Source organism: Clinocottus analis, unplaced genomic scaffold, assembly GCF_023055335.1.
Source record: "Clinocottus analis isolate CAN_PGR_092001 unplaced genomic scaffold, fCliAna1.0.p SCAF_5, whole genome shotgun sequence".
Classification (NCBI taxonomy): Eukaryota; Metazoa; Chordata; class Actinopteri; order Perciformes; family Cottidae; genus Clinocottus; species Clinocottus analis.
In genome coordinates this window covers 15,457,751-15,469,646 of record NW_027176207.1, presented here as the reverse complement: position 1 = coordinate 15,469,646, position 11,896 = coordinate 15,457,751, and positions in this window count along the sequence as shown.

The window sequence follows — 11,896 nt, the reverse complement described above, 5'->3', positions numbered from 1 at the left end:
ATATTACGGGTGACCAGGGATCGAACCGGCTACCTTGTGGTTGCCAAACTGCCACTCATCCCCATGAGCTCATCCAAAACAATGTTCCTGACCCAATTTAATTTGTTTGAACCTAACCGCCTCAATTTCACAACGTTAAACACGTGTTACAACACTAACCGTGTCTGTTTCACAACGTTAACCACATGCAAATCCTCAGCGTCGAGCTACTATGCAAAAATCGGCCCTTGGCATCAGCATAGTGACACATCTGGCTTCTGCCGGAGCAGCAAATTATGATGGGTGCGATCCCATTGCTTTTTTTTTTTTTAATGCATATAATTTTCTGGTTTATTTTGAAGGATTAACTTCTCCTGTCATTTAATTTCCTGCCCTGGTGTGTTTCTTTGCTGTTTTGATTATCCACACCTGCCCTCAATTACTCACCTTTTGCCTTTAGTCGACGCTATTTATTTACTCCTTGTTATTTTCCCGTTTCCCCTGTCAGACTGTGTTTATTCATCTGTGTGAAACTAACACAATTCTGGAAAGCTGTGTACTTAGATAGCTTGCCAGAATCTTAGTTAGTTTCTATGGTTTTTGACTTTGCCTTGTCGACTGGTTGTTGGGGTTTTGCTTAAACTTTCGCTGTGGACTTGTTTAATCACTTTAAACTGACCACCTGTGCAATTGTTTTTCTTTCTTTAAAACTTTTCCTTCTTCACCTCTACGTTGTGTCCTGTGTCTCTGCGCTTTGCTGTGTACAGACCAGAATCGTTACTTGAGCAATCTTAACAGTAAAGTACTGTTCAAATCTGATTACTCCAAATAAATCAATGTATAGTGCACATACCTTTTATAATAATGTATGTTTTTGTTCTTTTTAATGGTTTCTTAATCCACTTACTAGCCCTTTTAACTGTATCTTAACGGATGCTGTTTGTTCAGTGGTCACCACATGACATATGCAATGTTGGTCACATGATAGCAGCGAGTGAAAATGTAGCCTATCTTCCATTGAACATGATTCCAACTCAATGAAACATTTGTTAATATGTCAACTGCATGATCTAGAAACTCATTAGTCATCAGCAGCCACTCGAGGTGAGTATGGATGTCCTCTCTGTTGGGTTTTCTACTAGTGTTCCTAACTGAGGTCCATTTGCAATCCACATACTTTGGTGCAGTGTGGGCAGTTGTAAATTGTGTCGGTTGAGACGTTAACTCTCTGTCTTTGTCGTGCCGTCACTTTGTCCTTGCGGCATGGCAAAGTCCCATTTCATGACACACAACTCCCTTGTGTAAGTTTTCTTCCAGGAACTCTTCCCTAGTGCAATATGCTCACAAGCACCACCACACACAGACTGGTAGCCTATAAAGACGAAGACTCCGGGCTATTAGTCTGTGGTGGCCGAGTGCAAATCTTCAGAAAAGATCAGGGTGCAGTCCCTATCTCACCCAATAACACATGGGTGTCCACTTTGCTCGGGAGGCCCACGAGGAGAGTCATGATGGAGTGGCCGTAACCCTGATCAAGATGAAACGGGGGCAATTCAACAAGGTCATCAGTACAAATCCTGACAGTAAAGGCATCGCGAGGGACGTCAACGTCAGAATCTTCCCATGCGACAATGTTCCTGTGACAAGATCTACAAGGGAAGCAAGAGGAAGTCATCTTACACTGACGTCGGGTGGTTGGTTGTCTTACTACCAACTGAAGAACAGAACACATTACAGAACACAGTACATATGAGCACAGAGATCAGAGGGCGTGAGCGAAGATCTGAAGCAACTGTGCAAAGACACATCTACACGTACGGAGAGCCAGCCGTTTTTTCGCCTCTTTTGCTATATAAAGCTTTGCTCAGATGGAGTTTGCTTAAGTGAAGTGGGATGACTCGGAATGACTTGATAAACTGAACTCAAGAATAAAAGGTGAGATGAAAAAGGAAAAGTTATTTTGTCACTGGAGTGGAATCCAGTTTGTCATCTGGGTAGATGGGTCCATCCCTTTCAAGTGGGGAAACTACACGAGGTCAGAAGACGGAAACTTGACACTTACAATGTGCTCGATGTGACGAGGAAAACCTTCTGATATTGATATTGTCCTAGAAACGTTACTTTTGCCTACCAGGGTCTTGCTGTTCTTCCTTCAGCTGGGAGTACAGTATCTGCTTGGGGAGATGTGTGGATGGCATGTGGCGGGGCAGCTGCTCACATTGGTTTCCTAACGCTGATGTTTGTGCGTCTGTCCTCGCAGCTGATCCCCAGAATCTGTTGTCAAGAACTGTTCCAGGGCTCTCAGGTGTCTGTTGAAGATGGACTATGATTTGTCTCAATACAGCAGAGTGGGGAGGACAATGGGCCCGTAGTAAACTCATGTAGTATATAACACACTTGCGCACGAATCAAAAATTGCAACACACTGCCTGCTGGCATCATTAGTCCTCATTCGTTCTGCTGCAAGTAAGAAAAATGACTGCTGCCGCAAATGAATTACTCAAATCTTAAATGTGTGAAGCCCAAATTGACCTTTACACGCCGCCTATCAAAGAGGTGTATTGCATAATTGAAAATCTTTGAAATATAAATGGACACTGACTCTCATCAACTTTCAATGTAGAAAATCAACAGGAGTGGACTTTGTGCTTTGAGATCAGTCCACTTCTTTGGCTTGATTGTTTTTTTGTGCTCGAATAGCACACACACACACACACACACACACACACACACACACACACACACACACACACACACACACACACACACACACACACACACACAATCCATTTTAGTAGACTTTTGTTTCAAATATTCAAATTGTGTATAACTGCAATGTAATTTAAAGGAATCTCTCTCATCTTACATACTATCTGAATCTTTCCTTATCTTCTAATATTATCTTCTAACAACATTTTTTAAACTCATAAGAGATTTCCAGGATGCACAGTTTTACAGTATACCAAGCTGCCACTGTCAGCTGTGACAACATAAAACAGGTTATATACAATCTAAGCTTGAATACTGTGAGTTCTTCTGCAGCCTTCAAACTGAATGCAATATGCAAGTCAAATTATAAACTATACTGTATGTCTCTATGAACTCCGCAAACATGAAAACACTCTTTGGAAGTCACACAAAACAGAATGAGGTGACACCTCCTGGAGCTGTTCCATTCATTATTTACAGTTTAATAGTGTAATTAATATAAGCACATAGAAAGCTCTATATTATACAGTCTTATTGATGCTTTTATTCATTATTATTGTATAATGCTGCATACATTTCTTTAAGAAAAAGGAAGTAATATCAATCAAGGAATTCTTTTGAAACAGAGTTTACTGGGTTGTCTGCATATAAAGTGCTGGTACAATAGTTGTTATTCTTGGTTGTTAAAACTAACTTTTCAATTATGAGTGAGAGTGAAAAACTGCCAAATTAACAGCTTTAAGGTTTGCAAATGCAGGAGCTCATCACATAAAGCTTGTAAAAATAAAGCATGAATAGGGGTTTTACTGTGAACTCAAGCAACTCCCAACACGCAGTCCTAGACACTACAGTTTCACCAAATGCAACGCTTTCAGCCCAAGGCACTTTACGTTCTATCTAAATTAGACACAAACCATGTTGCAGCTCCCCAGGTAAGAGCTAATGGCCTTGGGTTAGGCATCAGGCATGAAGACACTCCCACTGATCCAGAATACATTTGGCAGCTTTATAAACACAAAACTCTTTGTAAACTCTGTGTTGTAGCAGAGGAGTCACACTATGAAATCAGTAGCAACTGATGTGATATCATATCGTCAGGAGGCACAACAACAAGAGCCGTCTTTTGTTTGTTTGCACTTCCTATTAACTTTTCTCTAAAGTAATTGTGTGTGTCTCTTATTTTCAGTGCACTTCACCTCCGAAAACTCTCCTGCTGATATTCATGCAGAAGGAGCCAGAGGATCTCAGCTTATAGAGACATACAACACATGTTAGCCTTGTTGTCCAAGTACACAGCAAGGCGGGTACTGTGGAGGCACAGTACCCGAAGCAGGTTGGAGAGACACTGGAGCTGATTATGTAGTATGAAGACTGCAGATGTCTAACAAACCCGCTGTACGGTAAGATAAACTGGTATCATGGACTGTAAATGTTATGGTTAGGAGTCAATGTTTAAGGCCAGCAGCGTGCTGGGGTGTCCACTGCAGACAGTGGAGGTGGTGGGAGACAAGAGGATGATGTCTAAGCTCTCATCCCTGATGAACAACACCTCCCGCCCCATGCAGGACACCCTGGCAGCTCTGCACAGCTCCTTCAGCCACCGGCTGATTCCTCCCCGGTGTGTGAAGGACAGGTACTGCAAGTCCGTCCTTCCTGCTGCCGTCAGGCTGCGCAACCAACTGAGCTTGCAGTAGACCACAAAAACACTCCCATCACTTTGGTCCCTTTATTCACTTTAACTGTTGCAATATAAATACATTTTAAATATGTGTTATTCTGTCTGTATTTATAACACTGCTATTTTGGACTAGTTTACTGCTTGTATGACTGTTTTCTCATAGTGATATTACTTTAACATTATTTGTATTTTTTCATTTTATTTTACGGTGTCTCTTTACCCGTCTGCTGCTGTAATCCTGCAACTTCCCCACTGCAGGACTAATAAAGGATCATCGTATTTTATTTAGACAAGCCCCTCCTCGTGTGTTTTGGCTTCAAGTGATTGCTAGCAACAATTACACACTGAACCAAAGTTAAATGATGGACAGAGAATACTTGCATTGGGACGCAGAAGAAGTTACTATATATGTTGGATAATGTGTCTTTTCTTTCTTCTTACCATGAACCGGAGTTGCCATTGAATTCTATTATAACTGTTGTGAATCAACTCTGACGACAGATGCCATCCAGTGTAAAGAAGTGGGCAACACATCTTTCATTGAAAACTTTCAAGCCTCCAGGGCAAGAGTGTTTCCGGCGGTGCGTATACAGATTGTGGACAATTTTGTTCTGTAATTTTTCCTGCAGAATATGTTGAAACAATGCCCCTCTTTTGTATTTGTCATGTGACTCTATGAATGTCAACCCTAGTTGTTGTGGACCCTTATAGTCAGAGACAGAATTGGAGGCCTGCTCCACCAGGGCTGAGTAAATTAACAACTGTTGTGAGTAAGCAATATGCCTGCGATGCACAATGGGACAGAGTGCTATGGCCTTGGGTTGAACAAGATGTTATGTAAGCATTCTGACGGAGACAGAGAAAAGAGGAATGAGCGTTGGATACAGCCTTCTCCTACGCAATAAATTTGAATCAAGGGCATTAAAAACTATCGAGGTGTGTGTGGAGATGTACTGCACTGATTAGGTGAAGTGGGCCCCATTTAAAAAAACAAAAAAACTATTATTGTGAAGTAGAGTCATTTATTTTTTCTCTAGTCCTTTTCGAGTGTTATTAGGATGTGTTGCTCTACCCTGAGAAAACGATGTTTCCAGTAAAAGCCACAGTTACACTTCCATCTTTGTCTCACACAACAGCTCATAATGTATGATGAAAAGCATCTCATAGTGGCATGCTCTCCATGTTGAATGTATAGTGTGGCAGGCAGAGTAAATGCACTTGAATGGCTCCTTTTTTAGTGCCGTGATTTTGGATGCCATTTGAAAAAGACAAGAGTTTAAAGCTGAGGATCAATGTGATGGTGAAGTGTTTCAGAGGGACCGTCCATTCAGTGACAACGGGTGCCCGCGGCCTGCCCTCTTTCTGACACATGCATCAAGCTACATTAGAGCTTTTTTTATTAGCTGTGATCAAAGTAAAAAGAGGCCAACAAGATGAGGTGAATTTTCAAGTTTTTAGGGAAACTCAAGTGAATGGTGGATGGCAGACTATGAGTGTTCTCCTGATGACAAAGAGGGGGCTGGCTACAATAGAAGGCAGTAGGAAATGGAGAGTTCATCATGAAGGTGAACATACCAGCAAAACTTGAAGGCCAAAGACAGAAAATGTTTGTATTTTACTGAAAAGTTCTTCCAGCAATGCATTGAAAGCATTGCTGGAATTTCGGTGTTAGCATTCTGCCAGAGGAACCGTTAATCTTGATGGCAACTGTTGTATAATTGTAGAGAGATGTACTTATGCTAGAATAATGTATAATACTGTAAGTACATCCCAAAGCAGATCCATATTTTGGCATGTGTGGAAGCATGCAGCTTTGTGACGGTTCAGGTTTTTTTTTTCCTCACAAAGAGGCTTTTGAAAAAAGGAGACAAATTCCTGAGGGAAATAGTCAAAAAAACTAAAAACTAAAAAACTTATTGCACTATCCCTGTGCTTTAACTTACTTGGCAGTGCATGCTCTGTCTGTAACTTGCACCACTCTCCTAATTTGGCATTTTCTCCCTCATATGTAATCTGTAGTATCTGCATCAGTGACTTTGGGCTCAATTGTGGTTTGTGCTTGATAAAGCCGTGACCCTGAAGAGAACACAAAAGCCTCAGAAATAATACCAGAGCTGAAAGCAGAAACTCCCTGTGATCTACCTTTGGGAGTGGAGATTATACCTGCTTAACGTCAAGCAGACCAAATACCATAGAAAGAGGCCATGAAATCAGCCAGCTAAATTCCCCCCCCTCATCACAGTGGAGAGGTTAGATGCTGGCAGGCACCTGCAACCCTCAGTGCAGGAGCATGTGTGCACACCTCATGGAAAATCATACAATTGAGCTTGATTGTTACAGGCTTAGAGCAAATCCTTCTGGTTAGTTCAATCCATATACAATGGATGGTTTACTGAATCAAAACAATTTAGATTGAGCCAGATAGGTTGGCTTTTTGAACTTTCTTTCAACTCTGTGAAACTAAATGGTACCAGTGGAGCTGGATGAATCTTTTGGAGAAAGTGCTTCGCTGACCCTGCAGTAGGTGGTGGAGAGGGTGGACTGGGTTGTCCAATATGGACAGTTGTTTATTCAGTGTCCTCCTCTCCACCACCCATTCCAGATACTCCGGCTCGCAGCTTCCTCATGAAACAGAGTTGTACACAGCGTTGATGTTAGACATAGTGCGATACTCATAATCAATCATTTGTACCAGCAAACTGAGAAACATGCCACCACCCATGCTACTGACGTGCATCAACTAACATCAACTGGGCGGAACGTCTCAATGCTGATTGGCTTACGGCACGCACATCTTACGCCCGAATGAGGCGAACTATTGGCGCCGCGTAATCACACCATTCGTGTCGCGTTATTCACCGCGGTGCTGGATCAGAAAAAAACTCCGACCAAGTGATGAGACTGAGACTTTCTGACCCGGCATTGTGTCCCATTGATGACGTCACCGCCGTGACCCAAGCCGGCCAGTTGATGATAGCCTCAGTAACACAAGTGGTGGCATGTTTTTCAGTTTGCTGGTACAAATGATTGATCGTGAGTATCTCACGATCACCTGGATTTGTCTCCTTACAACTCTTGTGGCCTGTAGCAGTGCCTATATCTGGATCAGTGATGAGTTTGCTAGCAAGCGGGCTAATGAGCTAGCCATAACTAGCATAATCTATAATTTGGAGGTTTGTTAGCTTTGAAGCACTGCAAATGCTTAGTAAAGCAAAGATAGTCTTCACTTTAGATGAGGTCACAGAACGTATACTTCACTAACAAGTATTAACTACCCGAATAAGTTATGAATTGCAGCATTTAAAAAAAAATTCTAACACTTTAAAAAATAATCTTATTAATCATCTGTAAGTCCTTCATACTTAATTTACAAATGGGGAATCCATCATTTATAAAGTATGAAAAACCAAGCTTATTTATCAAGAATGAAACATTTATAACTGTGTTTATGAATTGCATACAAATGATGAATTCAGTGTTCATTCATGCGTTACTAATGCTAAATAGCGTGTACTTATCATAAAGTGCTACCTTTTTAATCTGTCAAAACGGCTTCTAAACTCTCAGCATATAGATTGGCCTTCATTAGTTTCATTAATCGGGTAGATTGCACCTCATTGGCAGGTTCCTGTGGAAAATATATTTTTTGCAAGCTACTACAATCTATAATTCACTGCTTTTTAATTCATCATTGGCCTACTCAAAGAGTTCCAAAACACAGTCCAGATAGTTTACCAGGTTAAACGCAAACCGCGTGAGGGTAAAAGCTTGTTCAGTCATGATGCCATTCAGACTGAGAGGTGATTGATTTGATGGTTTGGGCTCCCTTCAGGTTGACAGATCTGAGAGCCCACAAGTCTGAAACAGTTCACACCCTCTGCAGCTGCCTTTCCACAGTGAGTGGGCTGTTGGCATCACATATCAAACATATTGTAGCGGTATTATCCCCCATGGTGATGACGTGGTTGTTATTCAACTACAAAACCTCCAGGCTCTGAATTGAAGCATGAGAATTTGAAAACAACTTTAAATTTGAATGGTAAAAATGAAATTGGGAGAAGGGGGCCAGTAGTAGCATAGCAAGCAATGCTTGCGACCACAGAGTTGTGTATTACAACCATACACGGCGTGTGTCCTAGCTCAAGACACTCGGTTATTCCAATAATCACTTTGTGTTTGTAGTTGACATGAAGAATAAAGTAAGCTGGAAGGTAAAAAAAAAACAAACTGCAGCAAATCAAGAGATGCAGAGCTGTTACTCTTAATGGGGGCCCTCATTAAATCAGCAGAGAGCCACAAATGACTCAGCATGACATGTTGTTGGATGAAGAAGCAATTTCTAAATGGGGTCGAATGAGATTTTAAAGAGCGTTGCGCTATACAACGGGCAGGGTATTGGACTGAAGATGATCAAGGTGGAATTCAGTGGTAGCATTTCAGATGTGGTTTAAAATTTTTAGGAACGTCAGACCACAGAGAGTGCTTTCTCATGTTCATGTCCGAAAGCTCTCAGTGAGGAGGGATGTGTTTGCACATTTTCTATGTTTAATAAACAGACCAACTGACCTTAGCTTCAATACTTTCGATTGTATTTCCTGTCGCCGTTGCAGCCGAATCTTTCAAAAGTTTCAAAAGTTCTTTTTCTGATTCTGTTTTTATTTATTTTTTATGTGGATGTTACATCACAGTCGTCTGAATGCCAGACCAATATTATCATATCCAATAGTGCTTACAGTGGATCGTTCTGCTCTCACAGCTTGATGCTAACCGAGTGGGGCTGTGACAGCATATGTGTGGGTTGTAGAACTGGAATGATAGTGGAACTGGGCATCTGTGTGTTCAATGGTGCCATTATTGAAGACTATACCTCCCCCAGCTCTTATCTAAAGATGACACAACATATCATCATAGCCAGATTCACACATGCGACTGTCTGCAGGAAGAATAGGAGCCATGAGAGATGCACTCATTATTGATTTTTTTTCTAAGCAGACATGTCATAAAACTATGCCTTTCACATGCCAGTACTGTCACTGCACACAATGAACCCAATCATTTTGATTACCGAGAGGAAAGCTTGGGTGCTTTATAACAGGCTGATATATATATATATATATATATATATATATATATATATATATATATATATATATATATATATATATATATATATATATATAATGCTACATTGGAATTTATTGTATGTACTTCACAATGACACTAAAGCCAGTTTAACTTACTACAAATATTTGGATGAGGTTGTAATGTATATGTCTGTATAACCCTAATTGCACAGTCAGGGGCCTGATAAAGGAAATATGGGTAAATGCCAGTAAAGGTACCTACATATATGTACTTTCCTAAAGTTATAAACACACACCGATGAAAGGGTTTCTGGAGGTAGGTCGATGCGTGAGAGCCCAGGTGCACCCGTGACATGGGGATGCTCCAATTTGGTTCAAATTTCTGCTGTGACTATTGGACCAAGTGGATCTAAACTGACATCTCTCATTCTCTCTCCCTGTTTCTCTCTCTCTGTTAGTGTGTGTGTGTGTGTGTGTGTGTGTGTGTGTGTGTGTGTGTGTGTGTGTGTGTGTGTGTGTGTGTGTGAGAGAGAGAGTAAGGGTAAATTAGTTTGAAAAAGAGGAACTGAGGTAGATTCTGCAGGGGATATTCACTGGCTGCCTTGTATCATCAGAATAAATGTTGGGTATAAGCTATATGGATTAAAATTAAACATCTACATGCTGTAATAACAATACAAACGCTTTTACCTCCACACAGATCCTTGTTTTCTAATTATAACTCAACTGTGATGGTCTACCACGAACATCCACATGGATTAATTAACCGTAACAACTTACTAGCCCCACGGTATATTAGCATTCGTCTAATTCACCTCTTCCATTTCAGCTCGATCAGGACCTCCTACTGCTAACCAGTATCTCAGAAGTGAACATTTGGGTCATGACCTCCATGGTGAGAGTCTCTGACAGCTATGGTGACATGGCTGCAGGGCAGGGACTGATAACTGGCCCTTGGGACTGAATGATATGACGCGTGTGTGTGTGTGTGTGTGTGTGCGTGTGTGTGTGTGTGTGTGTGTGTGTGTGTGTGTGTGTGTGTGTGTGTGTGTGTGTGTGTGTGTTGATACCGGTTTTATTTTTAGTTTATGATGAGCAAGGGCTAAAATTCCATTTTGATTTCCAAAATGTTGAATGTCTATACAGGGATGTCAAATTGAAAATAAATTGCATGCGAGGGCAACGGAGGTTACTCTTCTCAGCTCATACTAGAAGTATTTAACTGCACCGAAATCATAAAACAGACAAACAAACATCATATAATATGAGTGTTTCAAGTATTATTTTTATATTTACTAAACATAAAAAGTATCACAACATGACCCATATCACTCTTGATTTCCATATTTGTCTTGTGAAACCTGCAGCAAGAGATCTATTGAGGTACACTTTGGCCAGGTAATGCACACTGCAAACTGGTTATACGAATATGTTGAATAGAAAAATCCTTCCTCTCTTCATTATCCTGTTTGTGGGAGCGGCTGCTGGTTCACTGTCTTTTGAGGAGTGCTGCATGTCGGATGAAGTGTCTGTCAATTTTCTAAAGATGATTAACCTACGCTGAGCCTCACTTGCCACAAATAAACACAGGATGGTTATTTAAAATCAGACACAGCTCATCTTCCATACACGTCACACTGAGGCAACGACAATCAACTTTGATTGCCACAGTCGAATTTTAATAACTAATGTTCAAAACGGATCCCAGATAATGACCGGTTGTGAGCGAATGAGTTCATCGGGCCTCAAACATATGAAAAAAACGATTTTCTATAGCTGTCACCTCGTGAGACCAAAACAAGTGATAATGCATCATGTATAACGCCCGTATGCCCACGGAATGAATGTTGAGAGGGGAATTTGGGCAAATACACCATGACAAGACAAGGACTCTGCTTGCACCTGCTTGTTTCTACTGCGCGTGCTGCTTTCCTCGGGGCTCATTTTTCCCCAGTTTGCAATCACGCTGGAAGGTTTTCATATAAAATGAGTTTAGTTCAAAGTATTGTTTGTTTGTTTGACAACAACGCTTAGCAAGAAATCTCTCTCTCTCTCTCTACTTATACTTGTAGCTGTCTGTCTGTCTGTATCTCTCTGTGTGTGTGTGTGTGTGTGTGTGTGTGTGAGACCTATGAGGCCAAATAGTTTTTTTAATCTTTCAGTGAAAATAACAATAAAGGAGAAACATAGCTCTGAGGAAAGCAAACTTGAGAAACGTGGTCGATGTGTCCTTGGTTCAGTCGAAACAGGAGACAGAACAATGCTGCTGAGGACGTGCTACGCTTCGCTCTTGTCATTTGCGTCACACACACACACACACACACACACACACACACACACACACACACACACACACACACACACACACACACACAGGCCTAACAAGCACCAAATGTAATCTTTGCATTGTTATGCCATTTATTTATCCTGATTTAATTTGTCTCTT